Source organism: Ixodes scapularis, unplaced genomic scaffold, assembly GCF_016920785.2.
Source record: "Ixodes scapularis isolate PalLabHiFi unplaced genomic scaffold, ASM1692078v2 PGA_scaffold0__279_contigs__length_252992795, whole genome shotgun sequence".
NCBI lineage: Eukaryota > Metazoa > Arthropoda > Arachnida > Ixodida > Ixodidae > Ixodes > Ixodes scapularis.
The window spans coordinates 178,675,111-178,690,429 of record NW_024609835.1 but is presented as its reverse complement, the minus strand read 5'-3'; the positions used below and the strand labels follow the sequence as shown (position 1 = coordinate 178,690,429).

Genomic DNA, 15,319 nt, shown 5'->3' with positions numbered 1-15,319 from the left:
GGCGATCGTCGGAGCCAAACGCAAACGAACGGCCATTACCTAGGTCGAAGAGCACCGAAGTGCCCAAAATAGCGTGGGCGTGTTCCAACATCACCGCGCTATTGTTCGCTGTTTTCAGATTCAGGCTGCAGGGAAGGTGGAGGGGAGGAGGACATACGCCCGGCGTCCGGCGCCAGCCTCGGCTATGAGAATTTTCTTATGAAGGTTTTCGTTGGGATCCAAAACTATAACGAGAAAACCGTTAAATTTTGAACGAGCTTTCGATGCAACTAACACAACGCGCTGCTTTTCTTGTTTGTTGCTCTTTTACAGCGGAAAGGGTTAGCTTCCTCAGGATCGTGTCCGGTACCAAACAAATGTCGACACCCGTGGTCGACACAACACTCTGGTTGCCGCCGTCGCTCATAGATGGCGGTAGCTGTCCAAAGTGTTGTGCTTGCCGGTTGTCTGCTTGTCGCCGTCGCTCATAGATCGCGGAAAGCTTTCACGCCTCGGCAACCAGACAACTGGTTGCTGCCGTCGCTCCTAGATGGCGGGCAACATTTGTTCGGAAGGAGAAGAGCGGGAACGGAACGAGCGGCGATGCTCCCAGCAGCGCGAATGATTCCGCAACCGCCGCGAGGCCGCTATCGCCTAAAGTTCCACTGCGTCGACCGCTTCAGATTCCCTTGCGAAAGAAGAGCAGATCGCTCGCCTGGAAAGCAACCACCGGGAACAGAAGCTACAGCTCCGCTGCGCTTCCTCCTTCACCAGAGTGGAAAGACTGGAAGTTTTTATTTCTCCTTTTTTCCCCCAATAAAATCAATTGCGCAGAAAAACCTTTCGATCCGCTTTATCACTATGTGTCCGACAATTCTTGCCCAATTAACCAGGTGAAAATATTAGTTACATCGTTTGCTTTCACGTGATGGTTTACCTGAATGCTAATTAATATAGCACGAGAGCAGACTAACTATAGTCGGTGACAGGTTAAGACTTAAGGGGAAACTCCTCCCACCTTTTACCCCTTTAGCAGAGCGGACACTGGTGAGGAGGCCTGCCACAGGCTATAGATACAAGTTCTTACGCTCGACGGCACCCGTAGTCGACCTAGGATGATTTCATAAGAGAAGCTCATTTTTAAAATGTTCGTTTCCCAACAGGTTCCAACATGCAGTCGTTGTCGGGAAAGTTCGAGCCGGGTTTAAGCGCGAAACACATGTACGACGAAACCACCCGATCCGACGTCCGATCAGGCAATACGACGGTCGGAGGCGAGGGTTTTCAACGCTCTCCGGTGCTACGAAAACCCTCGTCCCCGAAGGTCATTCCGACAGTTCGCACGTCCGGACGGTTTCGTCGTACATGTGTTTCACGCTTTATTTATTAAAATTAATGCGAGACAGGCTATAGCTGTAAAGCGTCTTTTCACAGAGTTCATTCACCTGGAAAAGTGCGGACACTGTCCGATGGCACGGGTCATTTCCGATAGCAGGACGCCAGTCAGGCTTACCTGAAAGATAAGAAAAGAGGAAAGCACGCAACTACTTAGTGAAACGGTTGACGCTGGAGAGTTCATTCAACAAAGGCAGCTTATCTAGAACACCCAAACAGCAAGCGGGCGCCAGAGATAATAGGCGCGCGTCGATACACGCGTTCCCGGTTCCAGCTGCTCCAGCCAGATGTAGACAAAACAAGCTCCACCTCCTCACACGCGGCCGCTTTACCCTTGTTCGTGGCGGTCGTGTCTTCGGCTATCCGATCGAGGCAATGATTAACATAGCCGTCAAAGAAAAGAGAGAAAAAAAATCAAGAAAAATAAACGGTGCCGGTAAGAAGGCGGAGCTGACAAAAAAGAACGGAGAATTCCAAACCAGAGGCATTACTCTGAAATAACACAGAAATTCAATGTTTGGCGAATACCGACCTAATTACAGTGTTTCCACGAGAAAAGCAGATCACTGAAAAAAGTTCTAAATTTAGTAGTTGTACGAATACAGACGGGAACCAAACTATGCCTCGGGCTTTAAATATCATTCATCCGTTTAAAAAAAACGTCAACATGTGCACGAAATAGAAGATATTTATACGAAACTGGTCATTTCCGCCGAAGCACCGGATGACTTCGGTCATAGCGACACATTAAAGAGACGCCGACGCATATTTTGAGTCTTTTTGTGACTCAAACTAAATCTAGAAAACACAATACTGCAAACGTGCGTAACCTTTTCCCAATTAAAAACGTGAACAAACCTCGGGCTTCGACCCTTTTATAATAGACATCTTAGAAAAAGGGTCGTATCGCAATAATAAAATCAGTTATTCATGAAGAAGAAAAAAAGGGCCACAACCGATTGTATCAAAGAACGTAGTTTAAGTGCTAAAGAAATAGATGAACGATCTTAATATTTACTTTAGTGCACCTTTAGTGAATTCGATGTTTTAGAACCATGGAACTCGTGAGAAGTAACTTAACCGCAGCAGTTTAACTGCAGTAATTTAACTGCAGTAATTTAACTACAGCAATTTAACTGCAGCAATTTAACTGCAGCATTTTAACTGCAGTAATTTAACTGAAGTAATTTAACTGCAGCAATCTAACCACCGTAATTTATATGCAGTAATTAAACTGTACTGTAGGGGTGTCATTGGCAGACCCCTATTACGGCGTATAATTGATAGTGTCCGTTCGCTCGCAGGCTGCCCGTTGTCGCTTCGGTGGACGAGTGGTTATGGCGTCGCCGTCCCGATCTCGAGGTCGCTGGTTCGACTCCCGCTGCGGGAAAGCAGCAACCCGATGGGTTTTTTCTAGATCGTATAAAATGTCACCCTGCACTCGCTCTACGCGGAGTACCTTTCTACTATAGGGACTACGCACTATCGTCAGGGCATAACGTCAATGGCCCGTCTGACAATGACGCGAACAGAAGTTGTTTGCACGTTAGGCAGACCGAACATTTTTTTTTTTTTATCCCAGCATGTTTTACATGAATTCCCTCGCTGTCTGGAAGATGTTTCTTGAAGATACAAAAGTACACGTGATATTCAGTACGCGCCAAATTTCTGCGCGTTGCTTGGAGCATCACAACAAGCTACGACAGCCCGTTCAACATGTCCCACGAAGCTCGGAAGTGAAGGTCTCATATAATGCCCCACGCGTCGTCCATGCGTGTAACGTTTTATAAACTGGCCATAAAAAAAAGAGAAAAAAAAAAAGAGAAAAAGAAAAGCTTGTTTGGACGGCATGTTGCAGGATCTCGCCCTCATAACGCGGCCAGCGGGAACAATTCCCATGTTTGCTCATCGGCGTAACTTTCATACACTGTATACAGTACAGTCCATCCATCGTGCATGGGCGCGTACGCTACTGCCTGATACATGTTAAAAAGACCAGGATAACAGTCGTACTGCTCAATTTCTCATCAACAGCGTGAACCAGTGTCGCCATAATACTGTAGCAGAAAGACCCCAATCTGTTCAAATATCTTATGCTTAACTTGCTTGGCCTTATTCCTAACTTCCAAGCGACCCGAAATTCTACAGGAACGAATATTTTGTACGTCCCCTCATCGCCTAACGACCCGTGTATTTCTTTCTTTCTTTTTTTTTTTTTATTTTACTGTTGTTTCTTTTCGAAATCGAATGAGAACCAAAACAACCACGCCTTTTCGGTGCCATTTTAATTTTCATTCCGAGTCGTGAACTCATTCGCCCAAATTTTCGCTTCAATACACTCTAACACTGAGGCCCTCCCTACTGCTATTTTATTTCGCGCGCGCAAGCACAGCGTACTATGTGCCCCGGCGGAGTTCCGCACTTATACAGTCATGCTTCGTTAATACATACATCGTTAAAATGCATACCCCACTACCTAGACAACGTTGTAGGGAAGGAACTAGTTAGAGACATACATTGTTGTCTCGTTATCATAAACCACTCGCATTATGGACGTTTCTTGCGGGGAACGCGGGTGACCATATGAACGGGGACATGTATGTATTCACCACATTCGGTGGGAGTTGATACCACGAGGGCGCCACAGTATTTGGTGCCCCAGTAAACTTCCGGTAACGTATTTATTTATTCTTCAGCAACGCACAGCGGTCGGGTAAGAAGAGTTTCCTTCAGATAAGTTTCTGTAGTATGTTTGTAAGAACATTAGTGCATTGTACAAAGTAGCGCAAATAACAAAAGGAGTAGAGACAAATGAAAAAGAAAAGGAAAAACCGGAAGTGCGCAGGGGTCCGCCGATAGGGGGTGGTAGTGAGCTTGTTTGCAAACAAGCATCGGTGAATACCCCGAAACCAAACGCGACGAAATCGCGCGCAGTAAAATATGGTTATACGTTCGTGAAGCCTGTCAGCAGCACGGTTAACCAACTACCTGTCGAATATGTTCCTGATAGCTTGGTTCTTTCTGTCTCTCTCACACACACATACACACACACGCGCGCGCACAAGCACACACACAGACACACACACAGGCAATTCCCTCAACGACCAGGAAAAGGGGCGTGTCCGCACGTGTACGCAAGAACCAGTTCACCTCTGCCTGTTTTTTTCTCGCTGCCGCACGCACCCGTTTATCACCCACCCTTTATGTGCAAATTTCAAAGGATTCTTTTTGTTTTGCTTTGTTTTTAGTTTGGAACGGCAACTATTATTTTACTTCCGAGTTATCGGGGTTAATTACCCGTGGAATAATCTGAACAGCCAATCAAAGGCACAGTTTGCCATAAGTGAGATGGTGGAAACTAGAGTTCGTGTATGTGTATAGGCTCCCTACGGGAGGCAGAGTTGCCCGTCTGTATTCGCCGAGGTCGATCACGTGAGGAGCAAAGAATCCTGCGCCGTGTAGGAAAGTCGCTTCGCCGACGTTGCACGCGCCCCGGCTAATGTTCCCCCTGCTTTTGCCTCCTCCTCCTCCTTTCCTGTTTTCCATGCGAAGCGGCGCGCGCGGAGCCGCTATTCGCTGAATTCAGTCACGTGACCGGCTGCAACCGATGGAGCACAGCTCCTACACGCGCGAGGAGTTACTTTCCCGCATAACTGATGATTTCAAGATGGTTGAACACGCAAAATCCATTTAGGACAAAAAAAAAATCCTTCAACATTAAAGGAGCTGTGAAACGATTTTCATGTTAAAAGAATTTTCACCTTCTACTTTTGACGTTGTTTATCTTGTTACAAAGGACAGAAAACCCATCACCTTCCTTCGAAATGTTGCGATTCCGTCGCGTCATAGCGGGGCAAAAATTAAAATATTTCCGGACCTGCAGCCGTGAGCGGTGGCCATGAGAACCACGCGGCATGACGTCAATGGGGGACTAGTAAAAAGGTAGGAAGTTGCGCAAATACCTGCTCGATAAAAGGTAACATTGCTATAAATCTTGTCGTTCCAACATAAATATAAATGCGTCACAAACCTGGTATCATCGACAAAACTTTTATTATACAGAGTTTTAGTGGCGCCATCTATCCGAGGTCAACAAAACCGTCAGATCTATCTGCTACCGCGAACAGCCGCCAGAAGCCGGAGGGGAGGGGGACAGAGCCGGACGGGGATGGCTGGACACGGACGAAACTTCCCTCCTTTCGGCGCGGCGCAAGCACGTGGTCACGTGGTCGCGAGCGGGTGAGTTCTCGCTGCTCACTGATGGCTCTAGAGAAAGAGCTTTACCGGAACCCCGCGCGTCCCCCATTCACGTCACAGCGCACGTTACTCGAAAGATGCTGAAGGATTTGAGAGAAGCCGAAAACCTCAATCTTTGTCAATTTTTAAAATAAGGAATAAAACATGCAAACAAAATCGTTTTTTTTTTTTTTTTTTACGTTACAAAGGTCGAGACACCAACACCCAAATAATTTAAGCAAAACACTCAAATCGTTGCCCAGTGACGAACGTTTCATGATTTGAAGTTAATTTTTCAACTTGTTGGTCTACACAGATTATTCAGTATATACCCAAATTGATACTCGTGTTTTTTTGTGTGTTTTTTTTTTTTTTTTTTTTGTTTGATTGCTGCAACCCGGGGCTAGGGCATGCCCGTCAAAGGACAATTTCGCATACTGTTGCTCGAGCCAAATCATACTTTATGGCCTGCAATAAAGAACTGTTGTGGGCACAAACAAGTTCGTTTATGCCCCCAACAGGTGTGGGGATTGCGCCTGCGCAGAAAGTAGATTAGCCTGAAATCACGCGTCTGCGGCTGCGCCATGCCGACAGCAGCGCCACCGTAGTGGCGTGACATCAGAACCGCGGGTTGGTCAATTACTTCCATACGCTCAATAGTGCAGACACGGGCTTTTGTTTATCCAGCGGTTGAGCGAATGTTGGAGATCTACGCTACTGTATCAGAGCGCAGGAAGGGCCAAGACCTCGAACTCTTAGCCCCGGGAGCTGCTCTCACTGCACGAGAAGCGCGCAGGAGTCAAGACCAGCGTGCTTCGTAACTTGGGTCGAGGTAAAATGGAGCATGGTTCTGTTCTTCACCGCGTACTGGTCGAATCACACGCTTATAATAAATAATAAATACGAAAGAATCGCAGTGACCAGCATATACACGCAGCTACTACAAGTTTGTCAAGAAGGGCAAAACGGCGCTGCATGGTCTAGAACAAGAAAGGGGTCGCCGAGTAAAAAAGGTGGCGCATTCAAGAGTGCGATCGTACAAAGTGTTCTGACGTTCTCGATAGTCAAGCGTGCGGACGCGGCCTAAATGCCGGGTTTGTAAGCGCGGCAGGTAGCTAGTATATTTCCATAAAAACAAATCGGCCATGCGGAAAGAATATGCTTCGTAGAATCACCTCGAGCAGTGGTGCTGAGCTCCGTTATGGGCCAAGCAATAACCACCCCGAAGAAAAAGAAATCACCAACACAGTCGGTTGCACAACACCTTACAGCACAGTAACGTGAGAACAAGCGCTAAACGTACGGATAAAGAAAAGGAAAAAAAAAAAAAGAAAGAAAGAGCTTTAAGACACGAGCAAAAGGAAAAGAAAATTGTACCGACACAACGGGAGCTTTGCAGCACGTTTGATCGAGAGTTCAGAGCTGCCTTGGTGCTAACTCGTTTTTTTTAATTTATTTATTTTTTTTTTTGGGGGGGGGGGGGGGGAGGTTGTTATTTTTAATATAAAACTGATTGTCCAACCAGCTTGCGCCTGCTTATAGTGTAATCAGTTAATGCCATCTTCGTCCAGTCAACGTGACACACAGGAGCGATCGAGCCAACGCATTGCCGCCATCATCTCAGGAGGTCGTGCGCTTGTTGGCTACTTTTGCCGCTTATCCTTCTCCGAGACGGCGGCCGTCTCTTCACGTTTCTTTCCCTCCTGCTCCGTACATACTACGTAAACGAAAAAGAGAGTGAGGTCGCAGAGTTCACCATTTTATTAAAACAGCTGAGACTGAGTGAGTTTGGTTGTTTCAAGATTTTCTCACCCAATCTCGAGTGTTTAAAAAAAAACAAAAAAAAAACGCAAGACGGTTCGAAGTTGCCTCTTCCCACCGTGTACGATATCTGCAGCTTGAAAACAAGTATGTCAAGGCTTCAAAGTCGCTCCAGCTCAGAACCAAATAGAGCAGCTGCTCGCAGAGTATGCTTGCTTGCGTTCGCCTGTTTCGGCATAGTTGAAGGCCTACATCTTCGGCGACAGACGGCCAAAGCGCAGACGAACGCCCTAAAAATCTGAGAACGAGCGCCAAGTTAGAACGCGCTACGGATTGGATGGTTTCCGCTGAATACAGCCAACAACATTTATACTGATTTTAGACTGTCTCTTGTTTTAGCCGGCTTGATTTGGAGTTACCTTAACTATTATTTGTAAACAAAAAGGTAAGCGCATATGTTTTACGTTTATTCATATTTTCTTTTTTGATTATTACGCTCGTTAGCCGCATCGACGCTGCAAGCGGGAAACGTCAGCGCGCTGTGTTGCGAAGGTGTGGCAAAAGATTTTGTGTACATAAGTGACGATGTCTTTCTAATAAAATCACTCGAGTTAGTGCCCGTCCTTTCGTCTCTGTGCCTTTACTGACCTTCTTTTGTTTTCGCTTTTTAAACCTTTTTAGATCAGTATGAACCAACTCGCCCAAACCCAAGTTTGAATCGTATACCGTCCCCGGCGGTCCATCACACGGCGCGCGTGGCTCCTGGCATCGCTGTTGCTGCATGGGACACAGCCGGTATCGGGGCCACGCGTGGACCAGCGACGACGTGGTCAGACTCCCGATCGGGGCCCGAACGGTTCCGCTTGACCAGGACGCCGCCGCTGCGTAGCGCGTTCCGCCGAAGCCTGATGGGAGACCGCGCTGCTCTGCCGCGGAAGTCGCCGCGCCGCTTCGTCATTATACCATCGCCCCTTTTCTCAGAGTGGCCCCGCTGTATTTGTCTAGGCAGAGATACAGAGAGCGGCTAGCCTAACTTTAAAAAATGTCGGCACTATTGATTGTCCAGGGAGAACAGAAAGGCCGCGTCCAGGAAGAATGTGTTCAGAGGGAACTAGTCCCGAGAGATCTTGTCCAGGGAAAATTCGTCTGTGAAGAATTTCGTCGCGGAAAGAAAAAAAGAGAGACTGGCGTTTAATATTGAGCGGTTAGCATAATTTATGAATGTCGGCATTCTTGATTGTCGAGCAAAGTTTTGTCCTAGGAGAATTTGTCCATGAAGAAATTTTCCAGAAAAAAAATGTGTCCAGGAAAAATTTGTCAAGAGAGAATTCTTCCAAAGAAGAATTTGTCCATGTAGAATCTGTACAGAAAGAATTTGTCCAGAGAGAACTTCTCCTAGAAGATTTTGTACGGGTAAATATTTTCTGAAGAGAATTTGTCTGGGGAAGAATTTACCCAGAAAGAACTTGTCCACGAACGATTTGTGCTTGCAGAATTAGCCCAGAGAAAATTTGTCCGAAGAGAAGTTAACCAGGAAGGATTTTTTTTCCAGCGACAATTGGTGATTTTCCCAATACTGCGATGTCACGCTGCTCCCTGCAGACGCTTGCTTTAGAGTGTTCACTGCGAATGCAACCGGTACCAAACCACGTACTCCGACCGGCTCCGAGCGCGAGTTTCCGCCATGCCGTCCGCATCGACCCGCGGCGATCAAATAAAAGTTGCGCAGAAAACATCCTTCAAAAAAAAAAAAAAAAAAAAACTCGGGAAAACGCCGATTTCCAAAGCGCACTCCAAACACTCCGAAATTCAGCGGAACGTGCAAACGCCCTCGTTGCTCAACTGCCAACCGGCCAGAAGAAGAACGGAGCGCGCGCCACGAAATCATATTTCAGCTGCTTCAAAACAAACGCACTTTAATTAAAAAAAAATAATAATAATAAAAAAAAAGAGCGAGGAAGAAGTACGCCTCAGCAAACAGAAGCACGAGGGCAGAACTAAAGCTACTTTGGGGGGGGGGGGGGGGGGGGGGGGGGGGGGGAGAAGCGAAATGGTTCCTAAATGAAAGCAAAACCCATTTCCACGTCTGAAATGTAAAAATACTAAACAAAAATTAAAGAAAAAAGATTGCCGTCAAGAAAGAAACGGAAACAGAGATAAACACGCACTAAAAAAGAAAAAAAAAAACTATAATTCAATTAAAGCCTGACTGAATTGTGTCAGATAGATATCGCGCACAGTGAATTTTGAAATCTCCCGATTGCTTTCAAGGACTTGGGTTCCCCGATTCGCTGAAAACTTAACTTTTTTCCGCTTTCGATGCCTGCCCCCTCGGCGTAGAGCATTAAAAAGAGGCGATAAAGTGGTCCGGCGTAGATTAGAGAGAAAACTTAATCTGGGCTCAGTCGTTTATCTTTTTCTTTAAGCCAGGCATTATTCTTGAATAAGTTATGCGGCGAAGGTATTCACAGCCCCAGCGAACATTAGTTACAACTGCGAACGAGAAAACTGAGTTACCGAACTAGGCAGTTAGTAAAGCCACCACTGACACGCAAAAAAAGAAAGCGAACAGACGAAAAGAAAATAAAAAGTGTTACGTGGGCAAACGTTTTGGCGGATGGGACAAAAGGTGACTCGAGTCTCCCTAACACATCCCCCATCCCCTCACTAAAAAACCAAAATGAAAAAAAAAAAAAAGAATTAAGCGTTATTGCACAGGAATACCGACGAACAAGAAAAATGCTATAAATAATTACAATAAATCGCACTATAGCACAACAACAGCCCTAACACGACAGAGTATTCGCAATATTTTATGTTAAACTAAAAGCTTTTATTAGTATTACTTTTAGGGGGTTTTACATCTTCGTGAAGTGTCGAGGTTATTCAATACGGAGAAAACAAAACACAAACAGGAGACAGAGACAGGCATGTAAGTCTCCGTCCCCCGTTTGAGTTTTGCTATCTTCGTATAGGGTGTTTTCACTGACGTAATTTCGTCCACCATTTTGTTGTTGCGATTTCTCTGGCGTGCCAAACTCGAGCATTTCAAGAATTTACATGCCTTCTGAAATGCGTAGAGCACCGCTGATATCATTTCAACCGGTTACGATGTAATCCTTCAATGTAGTAAATTTGTTTGAAAAAGGAAACTAACAACAAAATGGCGGATTGACGTCATGTGCAAACAACCTATTGATTAGTAAACCAACACGCTCGTCGAATTCTTCAAGTTATTCATCGTTGCCATTATTTCTGGATCGGGCTAATCTGAATGTGTTCGGAGGGCGCGCCATATATATACATGCGGCCGGAGCTGAAGGGGACAACCGGTCGAATATCGACTGGCGTCGTCGTCAAGAGTCACGTAAACGGAAATGCGGGCGCCAGCTGTCCGAAGATATTCGCCCTGGCGAGGAGCCAGGTCTCGAGAGGAGAAAGAACAGCTGCCCGGGTAGCTCAGTCGGTAGAGCGTTAGGCTTTTAACCTAACGGTCCAGGGTTCGAGCCCCTGCTCGGGCGGTCAATATTTTTTTTTTTTTCGTATTTATTGTTACATATAAACATATAACATAAAAACATACATATGTTACATATGTTACATATAACATAAAAAAAAAAAATCCGTTTTTAATCTTTTTTGTTTACACAGGTATTTTGACAAAGGAAAAACGAGAGCGAGAAAAACTCTCGTTTCTCTTTTCTCAATGTGCCTATGAATAAAAAAATACTCAGCTGTTTTCGAGACTTTTTAGTGTTCGTGTCGTGTTTTGCCTGCAGTCTCGAGGTTTATGTCATTTCGCTTAATTTCCAAAACCCAAAACCGGATCCAAAGAAGACAAAAAAAAAAAAAATGGCTTTAAACGAGCCTCTACTAAATCATAACTTCCTTTCAACGGACGGCGGCCGAAGGCCATCCCACGACGGCAGCGGCTTGGAGATCGTCACGACAGATACAGCGGCCGAAAGAAAGGGTCAAAGACCCCGAAGAAGGGAGTCGCGGGCGGCCGAAGCCCTCAACTGCGGCGGCGGACCTCCCCGGCCCGGCAGCAGCGCCGTAATCAAGCTTCCCCAAAGCGGCCAAAACCGGGGAATCGGGTCGTCATCGCCTCGTCGCCCTTTCCCTGCGAGTCACTTTATCAGCGTTGACGGATCGGCCGACGCTCACCGTAGCGCGACGCTCCTCGCTGCCTGCCCCAGCGGGGAACCCCGGGCAACCCGCAGCGATACGCCGCGAGGACGCCGAGCCGAGAAGACTACGTCGGCGAAGAAAGATTGCTCCCGAGAAACCGACGGCAAGGAGATCTAAGCGGAACAAAAACCCCGCACGCACGTGGTCGAGGGAAGCGAGATGGGGCGAGCGGGTGTAGCAATCTACACTCGGCAGCTGGAAGATCGTCGAGTTTCGCACAGCTGCAAGCGTATCCATACAGTCGCGGAGGTCCGCTGCTTCGTCCGCTACGCCGACTCGCCAAATAATTTGCGACAGAACTAAATATTTTGTTACCTTCTCTTTTTGAGCTTGTTAACCGAGCAAGAACAATGCATCTCCAATACGAGTCGGAAAACGATAACCTATTATAAGCAATGTTTCGGGTGCATCAATGGGCAGTACTATTGTCCCTCAGGCAACCAGAAAATAGATAAGAAAAAAAAGAGTAATCACAAACTGCAATTGCACGTTTATCATCTTAATGTATCACTAATATGTCGAACTAATAAGAAAGAGTAAACGAAACGTCAATTCAGTTAAATTAAAGTCGAGTGCGCCACTAAGAACTCGAGGTTACCAAGAGAGTAATCAAGATGTCAATTAAGCTACGTCAGCCCAAAGTAATCGAAAAAGTGAACAAAATATCAGTTGTCCCGAACAAAATCTAATTCTATAAACAATTACTCTATAGTCCGTTGCAAGCTAAGAACGAAGGGCGAGGGTAAGAGGGGCCGGGGAGGAGGAAGCAAACGGAACGCTGGAGAAGAGAGGGGGAAACCTCCTTCTCTCTTTACCGTTCCGTCTGCTTCTTCCTCCCCGGCACGTTTTACCCTCGCCCTTCGTTCTTAGGTTGCAACTCAAAAGTCTGAGCGAAACGTGACCACCAAAGACTAAGCACATGTATAAACTGTGGATTAAATGCACTGACGCCGGGACTAAATCGGGATTGAATTGAATGACGCTTGAATTAAATTGAATGGCAATCTATGAAATTGATCGTCGTTTGGATTAAAAGGAGCGGGAAAACGTCTCGGGCGAACAGAGTACAGGATATGTCGCTCGAGCATTAGAGAGCTCGAGATCTGTGTGCCGAAATAGCTCAGTTGGGAGAGCGTTAGACTGAAGATCTAAAGGTCCCTGGTTCGATCCCGGGTTTCGGCATTATTTTTTTATTTATTTTTTTTTTTTTAGCATACGATTTTTTGTTTGTTATTTCCTTATTATGCATTCTCGGCTTTATCTCGGCTTTTAACCTAAAAATTTACGTCGCCCACCTTCAATTGGCATATTTTCAACCCTCTTCAGATTCTGCTGTTACTTCCTACTTATTTCTGAACCTGTCGCACTTTCCCTTATTATAATTATAATAGTTTAATTAAATTAATAATTATAACCTTTAAATTAATAATTATAACCTTGGAAAGAAACTTTATAATAAATGGCTTTTTTTTTTTTTTTTTTTTTTTTTTTTTTATTATTATTATTATGGGGTGAGGGTCGCCAAACGTTTTCCGAAACTACTTGAGATAAAAGCACCACACCTTTCGGAGCCTTTTTTTTTTTTATTTTTCTTAACTGATTTAAAAGTAAAACATACTTTTTAGGATATTTTACATACATTTACACTCGGAAACAAAGAAACGGAAGCACTTCTTATGAGTTGTGAATGGGGAAACGCGGCGCCTGCGACGTATTGCTTCCGCCTCGCATTGTCGAAGGACCTCGTTTGCTTGCCGGGCATGCCACGTCGTGCCACCCGGGCCCGAGTGGTATGACGTCACGCGGAAGGGTAACGACGCAAGCGGCCTGCCCAAACTGCGCCGCGCGAGAGCCAATAAGAGCCTCGTTCCTTGAAACTCGCTAGCCAATGGGGCCTATCCATCAGATTTCGGCTACAGACGACAGGCTTTCCTCCATTGGGACAGGGGGAGGTGCCGTTCGTTGCGGCTTCCGAAGAACTGATGACGTCGGTCCGCTCCATGGGACCGTTAATGCTTTTTGCATAAAAAAAAAAAACCTTTATTGCTTCGCTCTTAACTCGCTGAACGGCTTTTAACGTCTTTTTACAGCACATTGGTGTTCGATCCCGCGGCAATGAATGGGACGTAAACTGGCTATACTAAAGGGTTGATTCGAGGCAATGCTAGGGCGTCTACAACCAGAGACTCCGCGTCGTCACTGCCCTCTCGCGTGACGCCATGCCACTCGGGCCCGGGTGCCAGCGCATTTCACCGTGACGGCGGCGTCGTGGTGGTCGCGAAGAAGGGCGTATACATAGGATGGGCCTGGCGAAACGGACCGGCAGAAATAACGGGACGCCTTAAAGGGGCCCTGCAATAACTTTTTAACTGGTTTTAATTTGCACCGAACCTGAGCGCACTGAACGTAGTAACTTAATCAAACTTTTCTTTTCTCAAATTTCGCATTATTTTAAAAGTTATAGGCGAATTAGAATTACAAAAACAAGCAAAAAATAACCTCCTTCATGACGTAGTAGGTCCTGGCTTGAGTGGCCATGAACTAGAGGAGGGGTAGTGAGCTCATCGAGCGTTCACGGTGGCCGCACTCCGGGTCAACGGCTCGAGAGGGCGCCACTAAAGCATATGTTGGATAGGCTCTATGAAGCGGGCGGCCGGGGCGGCTCGCATTGCATTTGCTGCGCGATTAAAGACTATTTCGGCATAACACTTCATTGGCCACAAACGACAGCAAACACGGGGTAAAGATCAGTTCAGAACGGGAGCCACTTCGCGCTCCTATGCCGCCAAATGGCCAAATCGCCAGCAGGGCCCGCGCCGAAGGCCTTCGGAACGCTTGGAACCGGTCGGATCGTTGAGCCGGTATACGACCACAGCGCCGCCGCGTACATCCGGGTCTTTTCTACGCTGGCCGTTTGTCGTAGCCTCATCCCACTAGTTATTTCTAGTATGCGCCGTTTTTTCCGCCGCTTGGTGGCGGGTATGTCGACGCGTCTTTTCTTGTTTCCGTACTTTATAAACTGCATTTGTTTCTTTTCTGATCTAAAATACTGAACAAAAACTTCTTTTATAAATAATTGAAACGGGTCGCGCCAGTTATATTTTGTATTTCGACTACGAAAAAGCTTTTAGCGGCTCTGACCAGTAGTAAGCCTAGGACCAAACGCGTCCCATTTTGCGCGCTTTCGGTACCGCGGGTCGCCCTCGTCGGTGGAGGTGGTTTCCGTGTCGTCCGGTTAAAATATGACGCACTGATATTTAGTTGCTCTCTCCGTGCCCGCTGGCTTGCCCGGACTCCAAGAAACGTGGAAACCGCAAAAAAGGTAGACGCTTAAATATGATTGCAGGGCCCCTTTAAAGGGCACATTGGAACCGATTCGGGCTCAGCTCGGCCAGGCATGCCGCAAGCGAATGTTGCCATTCAAAATAAAAAAAAAAAAAAAAAAAGACGAAGAAGAATGAACGCTTTTGTTTACTACTTTTGGTTTAGGGGTTCGCTTTCATCTCACGCTTCGAGGGTGTGTCGCCAGATTAAGAGAGGCGCCCTCGAACAGAAGAGGAGGCGACTCTTATCAGCAGCAGCACCGCAAGCGGCCGGCCCAAATCACGCCCGTCTTCGTCGTCGCCGAGCGCGACGGCGGAGCTGGGAGCGTGCAGACGCTCGTGCCCGCCGCTGCTGCACGCCAAGCGGCGATGAGAGAGCCACGGAAATCCGGCCCGCACATTGTTCGTCGTTTGGCTCCTCTCTTCCTCTTGGG

The 15,319-nt window shown here is 46.6% G+C and overlaps 2 non-coding genes across 2 annotated transcripts; both read left to right on the top strand.

Moving 5' to 3' along the window:
• The first annotated feature begins 10,819 nt into the window (after positions 1 to 10,819).
• Trnak-uuu lies at positions 10,820 to 10,892 on the top strand. Its single transcript has one exon. It is a non-coding gene; the product is annotated as a tRNA-Lys (tRNA).
• A 1,779-nt stretch (positions 10,893 to 12,671) lies between these two features.
• On the top strand, positions 12,672 to 12,744 carry Trnaf-gaa. Its single transcript has one exon. It is a non-coding gene; the product is annotated as a tRNA-Phe (tRNA).
• The last annotated feature ends 2,575 nt before the right edge of the window (positions 12,745 to 15,319 follow it).